General features: G+C 37.2%; 1 long non-coding RNA gene across 1 annotated transcript; it reads right to left on the bottom strand.

Annotated features, from left to right (window-relative positions):
- Window positions 1–3,306: 3,306 nt before the first annotated feature.
- LOC310735459 lies at window positions 3,307–7,023 on the bottom strand. The gene is made up of 4 exons (XR_014536295.1): window positions 6,497–7,023; window positions 4,309–4,500; window positions 3,821–4,012; window positions 3,307–3,548 (listed from the first exon to the last, which is right to left on the bottom strand). It is a non-coding gene; the product is annotated as an uncharacterized lncRNA (long non-coding RNA).
- Between the last annotated feature and the right edge of the window lie 9,103 nt (window positions 7,024–16,126).

Consider the following 16,126-nt stretch of genomic DNA (forward strand, 5'->3'; position numbering starts at 1 on the left):
ATCTGATAGTTTCTCAAAATTACCTCAGATTTAAATTATTAAGGAATGAATGAAAGTTTTTCTTATTTCTAACATAATAAAAAGTGCTATTAGATTTTCTTAATAAATATTTAAAATGAATCATTAAATTATAGGTTCAACCAGTGATTTTCGTATAAAAAGGAAAAAAGAATTGAATTGACATACTTAGAACAAGAACATACATAAGACAATTATAAAGTTTATTTAAAAATTAGTTTAATTTTAGCTGTATGAAATGATTTTAAAGCAAATAATATATACAAAATTTGCAGATTCTATTAGCAGACTCTATTACTCCAAATCGTTGCTCAGGACTATTCATTTAATCTACTTTAGTGCTAATCTCCAGGTTATACCTATTATTTCCTTAACTAACTTTGCTTTCTGTTCCATGGCCAGCAAGAACTTATATTATTTAATAAGTACAACCAGTAGATCAGAAGAATCCTGGTTGAGTCAAACTTTTTCCATTTGAGCGAATTGATTTTATTTATTTTCCACACCAAAATCATCATTGTATTTACCTACATGTTTCTTCAAACAGATAATTACTGAAGCATTAGAACCTGTTCTAAATAGAATACATCCTTCCATTAGCACTGGTTCTAAAGGTTATATCACAGCAGGTCTACTTATACCTGCATAACATAGGTGTACCATTCATGAAATGTACCAGTCAGGATTTAAGCCTCATCATAGCCCAGAGACAGCACCGGGTAAAGTGGAAAAAAAGGCCTGCTATTGGCTGTTCAAAGCCGTGTCTCCTTGCCTGTATTGTTTAAACCCAGTGCAGCTTTTGATACACCAGTAATCATAATGTTCTCCCTGCTTGACTAGAAAATGTTAGGCCCACTTACTTGTCTGATCACGGTTTTGTCTCCTTACTTGTTTTGCTCGACCTTAGTGCAGCTTTTGACACCAATGATCACACTATACTACTTGCTAGACTTGAGAACGTTGTTGGAATAAAGGGAACAGCTCTCTCTTTACTCAGGTCTTATTTGACTGATCGCTATCAGTTTGTTGATGTAAATGGTGAGTTCTCCACACTCTCTGAGGTAAAGTTTGGTATTCCTCAAGGATCTGTCTTAGGCCCTCTGCTTTCCTCTTTATATATGCTGCCTCTTGGTGAAATTATTCATAAACATGGGATTCGCTTCCATTGCTATGCTGATGACACACAGCTGTATATTTCAGCAAAGCCAGATGAGAGAGATCAGCTTGAGAAGTGTGTAAAGGACATTAGACAGTGGATGCTTGATAACTTTCTTCTACTCAACTTAGATAAGACAAAAGTACTTTTACTAGGACCACATGCAGCTAGAAGCAAACTTTACGATTTCATAGCATCTCTGGATGGTGTTTCTGTTTCAGCATGTACGGCTGTCAAAGACCTTGGTGTTATTGACCCTAGTCTTTCCTTTGAGGCTCACATGAAAAATATCACCAAGATCGCCTTCTTTCACTTTAGAAATATTGCTAAAATTAGAAATATGATGTCGTTACAGGATGCAGAAAAACTAGTTCATGCTTTTGTTACTTCTAGATTAGATTACTGTAACGCTTTACTGTCTGGTAAGTGCATAAATAAGCTTCAGTTAGTTCAGAATGCAGCAGCAGGAGTCCTCACTAGATCTAGGAAAAATGACCAAATCACCCCTGTTTTAATCAGTCTACACTGGCTCCCAATCAAATCTTGCATTGATTATAAAATACTACTACTGAGGTATAAAGCACTTAACGGTCTTCCACCGAAGTATCTGAGTGAACTTCTGTACCAGTATGATCCTCCACGCCTACTTAGATCAAAAGGTGCTGGCTATCTGTTGGTTCCTCAAATAATGAAGACTACAGCAGGGGGCATATCTTTCTCTTATAAAGCCCCACAGTTATGGAACAGCCTTCCAATCAGTGTTCAGGACTCAGACACAGTCTCAGTGTTCAAGTTGAGGTTAAAAACATATTTATTCAGTCAAGCCTTTGATCAGTAGATTTTTTCTTAGGTAAAGGCTCAGATCTGGAGGGAACATGGATATAGAGTGTTTGGTGAACTGGGATATTGGTATGCTGTCGTCCCCTCACATTCACACGTTCACTCAGGTTTGTTGACGGTGGTGTGGTGGGTCGTCTCTTATCCCAGGGATCCCTCATGTCTGTATTACCTTCTGGTTCTCCCTTTTAGTTATGCTGCCATAGCGAGTCTTGCTGGGGTCCAAACTGCACAGTGACATTAACTTTCATACAACAATAAGGACACTTAATAATCCATATCCTTCTCTTCCTGTCACCCTCTTCTCTCTCTCTCTCTCTCTCTCTCTCTCTCTCTCTCTCTCTCTCTCTCTCTCTCTCTCTCTCTCTCTTAGTCGAGTTAAACTTGCTCCTGAGGCTCCAGTGACCACTGTTCCTGCCCTTCTCCCCTCCGTGGATCCTCCCACTTCGTCCAGGCCTGCCTCTGGATAGTGTTCTGTTCGACTGGAGGCCACTCTGTGCAGCTTGGGACGGTTTCTCATCAACGCCTTGGGTGGTTCCATGAAATTACGGAGTAAGAACGGGCGCTTTTGAGGATGGATTGGACTGTAGTTAATGTCAACAGTCTCCAATACTGACTCAGAACTACAGTTTGCTTCTGATTACCATCACTGCACCCCGCAACATTGTATATCTGCTTTAAATGGACATTCGGTGCAACCCAGATGAGGATGGGTTCCCTCTTGAGTCTGGTCCCTCTCAAGGTTTCTTCCTTATGCCATCTCGGGGAGTTTTTCCTTGCCACAGTTGCTCATCAGGGACAAACTTACTTACAAAGAACATATTTACTTTTAATCACCACATTATCTGTGAAAAGCTGCTTTGAGATAATGTTCATTGTTAAAAGCGCTATACAAATAAAAATGAATTGAATTGAAAAGTCTGCTTAGTCTCACACTGCAGTATATTAATTAACTGTCGATCTGTTATGATCCACTTAAGTCAAAAAGTGCAGGATATTTATTTACATGCCTACCCTACATTAGTTTCAGATGTCAAAAAACAAAAGCAATGGACGCATGCCTGATGTGGGCTTTGCAAAACAACAAGTAAATATCCATGAAACTCTACACCACCCAGTTTCCACTGCTGACCCTTACCTAGTGTGAAGCAGTCAGGGTAAAAGAAATGCTGTGCCAGCTTTCACACCATCCATCTCACAACCAAATTTTTTAATGGTAAATATATATATATATTTATATATATATATATATATATATATATATATATATATATATATATATATATATATATATATATATATATATATATATATATATATATATATAAATGAGTTTGCTACTTACATGGTATACATTGTGGGTAATCCCATTTTCCTGTGGAACATGTGGCTTCAGGCCCATTTTCAAAGTAATAGCCTGCTTTACACTTGTATTGTACTGCGCTGCCTTCCAGATAGTATGCCCTTTGATTTGCTCTATTCAGAATTGCGTTATTTATTTGTCGCTCGGGCTTTGGGCATTTAACGTTTTCAACAACTATAATCAACATAAAATCCAAGTTAAAATAAACATTCAGAAAAAAATGTTAAACAGTGATAATAATTATACAATATTATGATAAGGAAAGAATCTCAAATTCTTTCGAATGCTGTAAAATGTCAATGATGAGTGTAAATTCAAATCAGGACCTAAATGTTTATCAAAGCCAAGTACTTTTTTTGTTTTGTTTTGTTTGATAAACCATGGTTGGTTTGGTTAGTAAAATGGATACTGTATATATTTTTCAACAATGACAGTTTGCTACTCACATATTATGCATTGTGGGTAATCCCATTTTCCTCTGAAACATGTGGCTTGGGGCCCATTTTCAAAGTTATAGCCTGCTTTACACTTGTACTGTACTGTGGCACCTTCCAGATAGTATGCTTTCAGATGTATTCTCTTCATAATTGCATTATTTATTTCTTGCTCTGGGTTTGGGCATCTAAGAGTTTCAACTACTGTAATAAACATCAAATCAGCATGAAAATGTTAATGAAAAAAACAGCAAAATTAATTATAATAAATATAATTTATATATATTATTACTAGTAGTACACATATCAATAGTAGTAGTAGCAATAATAATACAAATAGAAATGATACTACTACTCATACTACTTCTACTAATTATAATAATATACATAAAGACATCATGATCCATGGTTCATGATTAATGAAGGTCTAGATAAAGAAATTGGTAGCAGGGTGTGAGATGATGGGAGTGTTTTTTTCTTTTTGTTTGTTTCTGACTTACATGGTATGCATTGTGGGTAATTCCATTTTCCTCCAGTGCATGTGGCTAGGGGCCCATTTTCCAAGTAATACCCCTCTTTGCACTTGTATTGTACTGCGCCACCTTCCTGATAGTACGCCTTCAGGTTTATTCTCCTCAGAATTGCATTATTTATCACCCGTTTAGGGTCTCGACATCTAAGATTTTCACCCACTATAAAAGAAAACCCACAATCATTCTACTGTTAACATATATGTACAGTCAGCAAATTGTTAAAGACCTTGCAATAATAAATATATTTTATTATGAATATAGTAATCAAAATTTCAGAAACATTAATGTTAAGTATACAACACAATCAAAACCAAATCAGGATTTGGATGTATAATTAAGTCAATGTACATCTGTTGTCGTCTTTTTTTTATTTTGTATCGTTCTTTTCACTAGGCTGTAACTAAACTTCAAAATGTCAAAGGTGTGACCATTTAAGATGATCATATATTTGGTAATAAATGATGGAAGGTGTGGTGCCAATGCTAAAGTTTAGTGCTGGGATATTACTAAACATATAAAGTGCTGTATTCCATTTAGTTTATTTTTTCTTAACAAGCTCAGATGATATGCATTGTGGGTAAGCCCATGTTCCTGCAAAACAAGCAGCTTGGGGTCCATTTTCAAAGTAATAGCCTGCTTTACACTTGTATTGTACTGTGTTGCCTTTTTGAAAGTATGCCTTTAGATTTGTTTTCTTCAGAATTGCATTATTTTTTTTTTTGCTCAGGATCAAGGAATCTAAGGTTTCCACCCACAATAATCAAAACGCCAAATCATCAACAAGTTAACATATACAGTCAGAAACATGTTAATGTCAAAACAATATTATTATTATTATTATTATTATTATTATTATTATTATTATTATTATTATTATTATTATTATTATTATTATTATAATTACTACTACTACTACCAAGACTTCTGCAATTACTTGAGTGCGATAGTTGGCATGGCACCAATGCTGAAGTCCTGTGCTGGAATACTGTTAAGCATATTAAGTGCTGTTTTGTGCTTCGTTTGGTTGTTTAGATTTTTTCTTGACAATAATGGTTTGCTACTTACATGATATGCATTGTGGGTAATCCCATTTTCCTGCGAAACATGTGGATTGGAGCCCATTTTCAAAGTAATAGCCTGCTTTACACTTGTATTGTACTGTGCTGCCTTCCTGATAATATTTCTTCAGATTTGCTCTTTTCAAAATGGCATTATTTATTTGTCGCTCAGGGTCTGGGCATCTAAGGTTTTCAACAACTGTAATAAACATCAAATCGAACAAGTTAACAAATACAGTCAAGAAAATGTTTAGGTAAAAACTGTTATAATAATATACATATATATATATATATATATATATATATATATATATATATATATATATATATATATATATATATATACACAAATGGAACCTCGATACTCGCAACCTTGACACTCATGACCTTGACACTTTTCATTTGGAACTGGAGTAAGAGTAACTCGCAAAAAATCTGATCATAAGTTCGAAATAACATTTCAAAACAGAGTTTGCACTAAAAAATTAAATAAAATTGTTAACTAAAAACTATTAAAAACTTTTTCATTATTAAATGTATTATATATTTAAAGTAGTAAATAAAACATTACATCTACAGTACAGTACATCTACAGTTCCCCTTCAAAACCATCCATAGGTGAGAGTCTAAAACTCGCGTCAATAATTAAGTGTGGCTGAATTAAAAGCTGTTGGAGACTCCACTAGTGCTGTTACAAAAGCTTATTGTTTTAATGCAGAGCCTTTGCCATGATGTTCTGTATAACAAATAAATAGCTAATAAAATACTGTAAATATGATCTTAATTAAGCCACTTTTTAAAGTTAACCTAATCTGTATATCTAATTGTTAAACATAATCTAATCATAATTGTGTTTTTTTTTTTTTATTTAGTTTTTTGTGTGCTTCTGGAATCTTTAAAATAAATACTTTAAAAATTAAAAAATTAAAATCATTATTTGTATTAATGAGTTATAATGCAGGATAAAGTAGGGCTTAAGTGTACAAAGACTTGGAAAGTATGTACCATAATCAGGTGAAAATTGTTGTATAAGTCTTATTTACATCAGACAATACGAATTTTAATGACAATAAATAAAAAAGAAATATTATTCTTACCATCATATGCTGAGGTATAAACACTGGCCCAGAAAAACAGATACAGGACAACAAGACTTGGCTCCATTGTTCTTGTTTAGTAGGTTAACTCAGGCATTATAATCTAAAAACATTAGTCAGGGTTAAAATTTCCCACCTTGAACACACCCATTTCTGCACACGTTTTTGTAGGGCTTACTGTAAATATTATTGTTATGATGGAAAACAAATGATTTCATAAGACTGTTCATGTTGTTTCATATAACTGTTTTTGACATTGTACACAATAAACCATTACCTCCAGGTGTGTTCTGAAGTAAAAGGCACAGAGTGATATTTAAAACAATGTAGAATTGTAAAAAGCACATTAAAAACACAGATTATAAAACTATGATCTATAGCATTATAACATTGACAGTGCTGCTTTTTATTGTAATTAGCCACCATATTAATTAGCTGGGGTATGCACATGAATATTTTCAATTGCTCTTAGTTGGATTATCAATGGAGTCTTAAGATGTATGTAAAATGTTGCCACTGATGTCAGGTCAAAATGATGTAAGTTTTTTTCCCTTTCAATTTACCATATACACCAAAATCTGCAAATAAACAGGGTGGCATTGTGATGCTGAAAAGGGAAATTTCCTCCCCAAACTGTTGTGAGAATTCAGAAGAAGGAAAGGATTACTCAATATGTCACTGTATTACAAATTAAAGACATTTCCACACATATGAGGGTTAAACCTGTCCGATGAAGTAAGGGTTAAGTTGCATTTCAAAATGTTTTTGACGTTTTGGAATAGAAGATAACATTTGGATTTAGCTGAATTTGTAATAATATTTAAACAGGTCTTCATTTAGGTGAAGTCATAATAATCCACTCATAATAATCAAATCGAAGATGCGGATCATGAATACGGATGATCTGAATATACTGTAAATAGTCTTTATGATATTAATTTACTGTATTTTTCACTATTGTAATGTGGAAGTGTAGTCGTATAATTGTAATAATCTTTTAAACAATGGATTTTGTAATAAACTGTAAAAAGACAAAGATTGTGGATATTATAGCATTTGTCATAAGAATTAACTATGAAGTGTTCTCATGATCTCCACATGATGCACACATCATATTGTCAGGCTGGAATAATGATTTTACTTAATCTTATACTGCACAAAATAATTTTGATCGGCAGAGCAATATCCATAATTTTGCCATTAACAATATTTTGTACAAAAATAATCACTTACAAATTGCTTGAAATTGTTTTTGTTGTGAAATTATTTAGGAAAAAACTATTTAATTCATGTAAAAACTCAAAAATAAAACTCAAGCCATTATTTTGTCAATATAATTTTAATACCCCAAACCAGGTGTAATATTCAAACAAGGCAAATCCAATGTGAAAAGTTATATCTAATGTTCTATATATGATGCCTGCATATTATGTATTAACTGTGTTTATTATAGGTTCATTTGTCTCCAGGGAATAGTTGTTGACTGGGAGCTGTCTCATCCTCAGGAATCTGGAAAAAAATTAAACAGGGTGAATGCTTAGTATTGCCAAATCAACAAAAAAATCCCACATTGTCCATTTAAACCCTAATCTATATTAATATATAAAAAAGAGCAAGATATGGATTTTATGTTGATATTTTATGAAACTAGACTGCTGACAGTGTAAATAAATGTAGGTTTTCATTCTTATTGCTTTAGTTGACACTTCTGACCTATCTCCCAAAATCTTTTTACCACCAACCAGAGTGTAAGATTGTTATACAGTTTGTAATGGTAATGCATGTCGCACCCTCCATTCATTATTGTAGTGAGCTATCCCATGTTGTTACATTATAAAGTAATTTTTATGGTAATTATAAGTAACTGAGTGGAAAGGGAGATTTTCCAAGTTGTCCAAGTGGAGCCGATCAGGTTCTAAATAGCAGGAAATATTACAAGACCAAAAAAAACCCTATTTGGATTAATGTTAGTAAACGAATAACAATCTTAAGAGACTAATCCAATATATTTTTCATGTACTATGAATTGCCTGAATTCTAAAACACATTGGGATCACTAGACCCTGTTTTTGTTTCCGGATGCTTTGCCAGGTCTTTACTACAGCTGTCTTTTAGTTTTTGTTTGTATATTTTGCTTTCAGTTTGGCCTTCCAAAATTAAAATGGATGCTAAAATAGATAATATAACCCTATACACTTTAGAATATAGCCTTACACAGAATACAACTTATTATTTTTTTTTCAGCAGGCACATTATCATTAAATACAAAGGCATCAGTTGCACTGGCATCAATACATACCCATTCCATTTAATGAAGAAGTTTGTTTCTGAATATAAGCGGTTTGTTTCTTTCTCCATACTTTTATCCAGAAAAATAATTCTTCTTTCATCAATCACTATTGTTTTCTGTGATCTTCAGGCCTTTTTGTATTTTTCACCAGTGCATTATTTTTAAACCCATGTAAAATAGTATATTTGGCCATACCATGTTTTTTTTTTTTGTTTTTATCTTTGTAGGATTTGTTTTGATTTTTCTGACTAAAGATGACCTACTAGTAACAGTTCTTAAAACAATTTCACCTAGGCTTTCATCTACTTATAATACATGCAAGTGAGACAATGAGGTAATAGTACATATTTGGAAATGAGAGGGAAGGAGCACACACCTTATGATGGTTTTTGACTAAGTGTTTTCTGTTATCTGTTCTGTTCTGTTAGTGAGCAAGAGAGAGCCGTAAAGTGCTCTTAAAGTGCTTGAAATATTAATGGTGAGTATAGAATAGTTATAAAGTCATATACTGTACATCTGTCTAACAAAAGCTAACTAAACCTGTTAAATAAGTGATGACTAAACATTAAAGATAAATGTATTTTAGGCAAAAAAAGAGAAATACAGGTTCTAAATCAAATTGATGGTGTGGCTCCAATGCTAAAGACCAGGACAGATTTTTGTTTGTTCACTTCTTTTTCTCTTATAAAATGAATGACAGTCTGCTACTTACCTTATAAGCATTGTGGGTAATTCCATTTTTCTGCAGAACATTTGGCAAAGGATTGCCCTTGAAAGCGATAGCCTTCATCACACCTATATTCTGTTGTGTCACCTTCCATATAGAATGCCTTCCGATTTGCTCTTCTCCAAGTTGCATTATATATATAATTCTCAGGCAGTGGGCATCTTGGGAGGTCAGTCACTATAACTAACATTAAATCATCAACAAAGTTATAATCCAGTAAGAATTTTTATGACAATAATAATAATAATAAAAATAATAATAATAATAATAATAACAACACTAAAACTAATGATACTACTACTACTACTACTACTACTACTACTACTACTACTACTACTAATAATAATAATAATAATAATAATAATAATTAACATGTAATAAAAACTAGAATGACACTATAATAAATGTTTTTTAAATATACCATTAGCGAAATTTGCAATTTTATCTAAATTAACTGATAATAATAGTGGAACTTTATAGATACTTTGTGATATTGAAATATTGAATATTGAAATACATTTTGGCTCAGTTGGATTGTTTGTTGATGTTATGAGGTGGTTTCAAAAAGCTTCCAGACTAATGGTGCTTTTCTTACCAAGTGTGTTACCATGTGTGTGATTTCATCATGGACAGCAAGTAAGAACAATAAGCAAACGTTAAATTCTGTGTGAAACTGTGAAAATCTGCCACAGAGACATTTGACATGACATACATTTGACATATGGCAATGCAGAAATGAGTCGTTCAAGGGGCTTTGGTTTCCGTACGTTCTTCTAGCCTAACCTACTACAATCCCACCATGCCTATTTGGAAGTTTAATAAAAGAGTACATCTTGATAAACTATAATATCCACAAATTTTTTCCTTGTCTAGTCAGACCCCGACTTATGACCACTCGACTTACGACATTTCGGAGATAGGACGGTCACCTCTGACGGAATATATATATATATATATATATATATATATATATATATATATATATATATATATATATATATATATATATATATATTTGTTTTTATTTACTTTATTTGTACTATGTAAAACAAAATATAGAGTAAATCATAGAGTAGTCGACTCTTCTTGACTTACGATTATCTGATGGACCATTTTTTCGGTCCATATCTACATCTTAAGTTTAGGTCTACCTGTACTCAGAATTTAAGACAAGCAAGATGGTAAACTCAGCCATTATGGAAAACCAGCCATTAGGGGGGCACAAGCCAGTGCACTCTTAGTGCCGGTCCCAAGCCCGGGTAAATGGGGAGGGTTGCGTTAGGAAGGGCATCCAGCGTAAAACATGTGCCAAATCAAATATGCGGATCACAAATGAAAATTTCATACCGGATCGGTCGAGGCCCGGGTTAACAACGACCGCCACAGGTATCGTTAGCCGACCGGGTACCGGTGGAAATTGGGCTACTGTTGGCCGAAGGAGGAGAAGGAGAGGAGGAAGACGTCTACAGAGACGGCGGGAAAAGGAGCAGTGTAGGAGAGTAGAGGTTCGGGTTGGTACTTTAAATGTTGGTACTATGACGGGTAAAGGGAGAGAGGTAGCTGATATGATGGAGAGGAGAAAGGTAGATATGCTGTGTGTTTAGGAGACCAAGTGGAAAGGGAGTAAGGCCAGGAACATTGGAGGTGGGTTTAAACTGTTTTATCATGGTGTGGATGGAAAGAGAAATGGTGTAGGGGTGATTCTGAAGGAAGAGTACAGTAAGAGTGTAGTGGAGGTGAAGAGAGTTTCTGATCGGGTGATGATCGTGAAGGTGGAGGTTGAAGGGATGATGATAAATGTCATCAGTGCCTATGCTCCACAAGTTGGCTGTGAGATGGAGGAGAAGATAAGATTCTGGAGTGAATTAGATGAAGTGGTAGATGGTGTACCTAGGAAAGAACGATTGGTGATTGGGGCAGACTTTAATGGGCATGTAGGTGAAGGGAACAGAGGTGATGAGGAGGTGATGGGTAGGTATGGTTTCAAGGAGAGGAATGTGGAAGGGCAGATGGTGGTAGATTTTGCTAAAAGGATGGAAATGGCAGTGGTGAACACGTATTTTAAGAAGAAGGAGGATCATAGGGTGACGTATAAGAGTGGAGGAAGGTGCACACAGGTGGATTATGTTCTGTGTAGGAGATGCAACCTGAAGGAGATTGGAGACTGTAAGGTGTTGGCGGGGGACAGCATCGGTGTAGCTAGACAGCATCGGATGGTGGTCTGTAGGATAGTTTTGGAGGCGAAGAAGAAGAGGAGGAAAGTAAGGATTGAAAGAAGAATAAGATGGTGGAAACTGAAGGAGGAAGAGTGTAGTGTGAGGTTCAGGGAAGAGGTCAGACAGGGGCTTGGTGGTGGTGAAGAGGTGCTGGATGATTGGGCAACTACTGCAGGAGCGATGAGGGAGGCAGCTAGAAAAGTACTTGGTGTGACATCTGGAAATAGAAAGCAAGACAAGGAGACGTGGTGGTGGAATGAGGAAGTGCAGGAGAGCATTAGGGGAAAGAGGTTGGCAAAACAGAAGTGGGATCGACAGAGTGATGAGAAAAGTAGGCAGGAGTACAAGGAGATGCGGCAGCAGGTAAAAAGGGATGTGGCGAAAGCCAAGGAAAAGGCATATGAGGAGCTGTATAAGAGGTTGGACACTAAGGAAGGAGAAAAGGATTTGTACCGATTGGCCAGGCAGAGGGACCGAGCTGGGAAGGATGTACTGCAAGTTAGAGCAATAAAGGATGGAGAGGGAAATGTGTTGACTAATGAGGAGAGTGTGTTGAGAAGATGGAGGGAGTATTTTGAGCAGCTGATGAATGAGGAAAATCAGAGAGAGAGAAGGTTGGAGAATGTGGAGTTGGTGAAGCAGGATGTAGATAGGATTAGTAAGGAGGAAGTGAGAGCAGCGATTAAGAGGATGAAGAATGGAAAGTCGGTTGGACCAGATGACATACCGGTAGAAGCGTGGAGATGTTTAGGAGAGATGGCAGTGGAGTTTTTAACCAGATTGTTTAACAGGATTCTGGAAGGGGAGAGGATGCCTAAGGAATGGAGAAGAAGTGTGCTGGTACCGATCTTTAAACATAAGGGAGATGTGCAGACCTGCAGTACCTACAGGGGAATTAAGTTGATCAGTCACACCATGAAGTTATGGGAAAGAGTAGTGGAAGCCAGGCTGAGAGAAGAGGTGACCATCTGTGAGCAACAGTATGGTTTCATGCCGAGGAAGAGCACCACAGATGCCTTATTTGCTTTGAGGATGTTGATGGAGAAGTATAGAGAAGGACAGAAGGAGCTGCATTGTGTATTTGTGGATTTAGAGAAAGCGTACGACAGGGTGCCGAGAGAGGAGTTGTGGTATTGTATGAGGAAGTCAGGTGTGTCAGAGAAGTATGTGAGGGTGGTGCAGGACATGTATGAGGACAGTGTGACGGCAGTGAAGTGTGCAGTAGGTACGGCAGACTGGTTGAGGGTGAAGGTTGGACTGCATCAAGGATCGGCCCTGAGCCCTTTCCTGTTTGCAGTGGTGATGGACAGGTTGACGGACGAGGTCAGACAGGAGTCTCCCTGGACTATGATGTTTGCAGATGATATTGTGATTTGTGGTGAGAGTAGAGAGCAGGTTGAGAAGAGCCTGGAGAGGTGGAGATATGCGCTTGAGAGAAGGGGAATGAAAGTCAGTAGGAGTAAGACAGAGTACATGTGTGTGAATGAGAGGGAGGGCAGTGGAGTGATGCGGTTGCAGGGAGAAGAGGTGGAGAAGGTGGAGGAATTCAGGTACCTGGGGTCAACAGTGCAAAGTAATGGAGAGTGTGTTAGAGAAGTAAAGAAAAGAGTGCAGGCAGGGTGGAGTGGGTGGAGAAGAGTGACAGGAGTGATTTGTGATAGTAGGGTATCTGCAAGAATGAAAGGGAAAGTTAATAGGACTGTGGTGAGACCTGCGATGTTGTATGGATTAGAGACAGTGGCATTGAGTAAAAGACAGGAGAGGGAGCTGGAGGTAGCAGAGCTGAAGATGTTAAGGTTTTCGTTGGGAGTGACGAGGATGGACAAGATTAGAAATGAGTTTATTAGAGGGACAGCACATGTAGGATGTTTTGGTGACAAGGTGAGGGAGGCGAGATTGAGATGGTTTGGACATGTGCAGAGAAGGGACACGAATTATATTGGTAGAAAAATGCTGAAAATGGAGCCACCAGGTAGGAGGAAAAGAGGAAGGCCAAGGAGGAGGTTCATGGATGTGGTGAGGGAAGACATGCAGGTAGTTGGTGTGAAAGAGACAGATGTAGAGGACAGGGTGGTATGGAGACGGATGATCCGCTGTGGCGACCCCTAATGGGAGCAGCCGAAAGAAGAAGAAGAAGATGGCAGCTGTTCTACAAGTGGTGTAAGCACCACAAGTTTGACCCACTCAACTGCCCGGTTGGGGCTGTTCTGGAGTTCTTACACAGACAGTTTGTAGAAGGCCACCTTGAAGGTTTATGTGTCTGCTATCGCGGCTTGTTGTACCCCACCAGCGTTGCAGTTGCTAGGGAAACACCCTGTCATGACACGTTCCGGAGTGCCTGTGTGAGATTTGCCTGTTGTATTGGTGGCTCTATCTGAGCCCCCTTCGAGCCTTTGGCCTAGGTGGCCCTTAGGTACCTGTCGGTTAAGATCGCCTTCCTTTTCTCAATGTCCTCCCTTGAAAGGTTTGGGGACCTATACGCCCTCTCTGTGGCCCCGTCTCTCCTGGAGTTAACCCCTGGCATGGCCAGTGCGTTCCTCTACCCTAGTGCTGGGTATGTACCTAAGATCCCTACGACCTGTTGTGTTGCAGGCGTTCTGCCCTCCTCCCTTTCTAGTTCCAGACCAGGAGACACAGATTCAACTGTGTCCAGTGCGAGCACTGGATACGTACTTGATGGAGGTCAGAGAAACTGTTTGTCTGCTATGGCCGTCATAAGAAAGGTTTTCCTGCCAGTATGCAGGCTCTCAGTATATGGATGGTGGATGCGATTTTGGTTGGTTATTGGTCCTCTGGTCTTCCCACCCTGTTTGAAGTCAAGGCTCATTCCACCCGTAGTATGGCAGCCTCTAGGGCCTGGTCTGCGGGGTGCCCCTATTGGCCGGATTTTACATGTGATTCAGAGCGTGGACAACGTGAGGCGTTCCCAAAGCGTTTTGGCACAGTGTCTCGTTCCCTCAGGGAACTACGGTTACGTCCATAACCTGGAGACGTTTTCTGTTCAAATGATGGAAATTGGAGACACCCTTTTCCCAGATGTGAAGGTACACCTATAGTTCAGTTGACACAATTGACAGACTTGGGGATTAGAGTGCAGGATTTATTAGTAAAATACAAATGCAACCCAGTACTGTGTGCTGATTACCAAAGACTGATGCATGAACTCTAAACATAAAGCACCTCAGTATTTGTGCTTGTGTTGTTTTCCTATTATGAAAACTTGAGGCCCAAAAAAAAAATTAATATCCCAGTTAACATCCCAGTTTTTTAAAAGAAATACTTTCATTGTCTAGTAAAAGTGCACTTCTCTGTGCTGTTCTATAAGTCAGAATTACTGTTACCAATTGCCTTATTTTTTATTTTTTTATTTAAACAGGAAACTGCACCATATCACCCGTGTTAGAGTGTGAATTATATATTAATAACCTCTATATTAATAGGTTCTATTTAAGCTAGGAAAAACATAGATGCCCTCAGCAATTTATGATGGTGACATTTATATATCTATTTAATAGGACATTGCTCAAAAGTGGCCATCTTTTTTTTTTTTTGTGAATTAGAACTTTTACCCCTCTCCCAGAGGGAGGGATCCCTCTCTGTCTTTGGTATTTGTGACTGATCCACACAACTATTGTGGCTATGTGTTAGAAGGGTTGACAATATGAGCTTCAAATTGAAGCAACCTTCAGAATTAGAAAAATTGCATATTACCTCAAGTTATGTTGGCCTTTTTAATAGATACCAATAAGATATACCACTGAAACCACCTGCTCCTTAAGGAAGCTTATGTACCTTCACTATGATTGCTACTTGCATTCAATTTCCCAGACAATGTCAACATGTTTTATTTTGACAACTGGTGCAATTTTCACAAAAAGATTTTTGCGGAATTCTAGAACAGCATTAATTGAATGTAACCTTAAATTTTACTGAATACTTTATCTCCGATCAATTTTATTTTTTTAAACTTATTTTCATATCTAAGAATAGGTGATTATTCATTTTACAGTACAAAGGCAACATTTCTGTGTTTAATAATATATTGGTGCCTTGCAAAAGTATTCAACCCAAATATTTTTCGATCATCTGAATTACAAATGACACATACTGATTGCTCTGGTATGTGTCAGTATATGTTACAGTATTTTGGTAGACAGTCACAACTTGCAATTCCAAATCTTCAACCAGAAGACCCCTGCTCAAAGCCAATTCATGAAAAATTGCAGCTTGAGGAAAGTGTAAGGAAAGTAGGTAGAAATTGCATGAGACGGGCCACAATACATTTAACATCATGCCCCAGGATAATTCCCCGCTAAAATCCTACAGAGTGATTGCATCATTCACCTTTTTTCCATTACCGATCATCCCCCAATCACTGGACAGCAATAAAGCTCTGA

This window comes from Silurus aristotelis (assembly GCF_946808225.1).
Source record: "Silurus aristotelis genome assembly, chromosome: 13".
Classification (NCBI taxonomy): Eukaryota; Metazoa; Chordata; class Actinopteri; order Siluriformes; family Siluridae; genus Silurus; species Silurus aristotelis.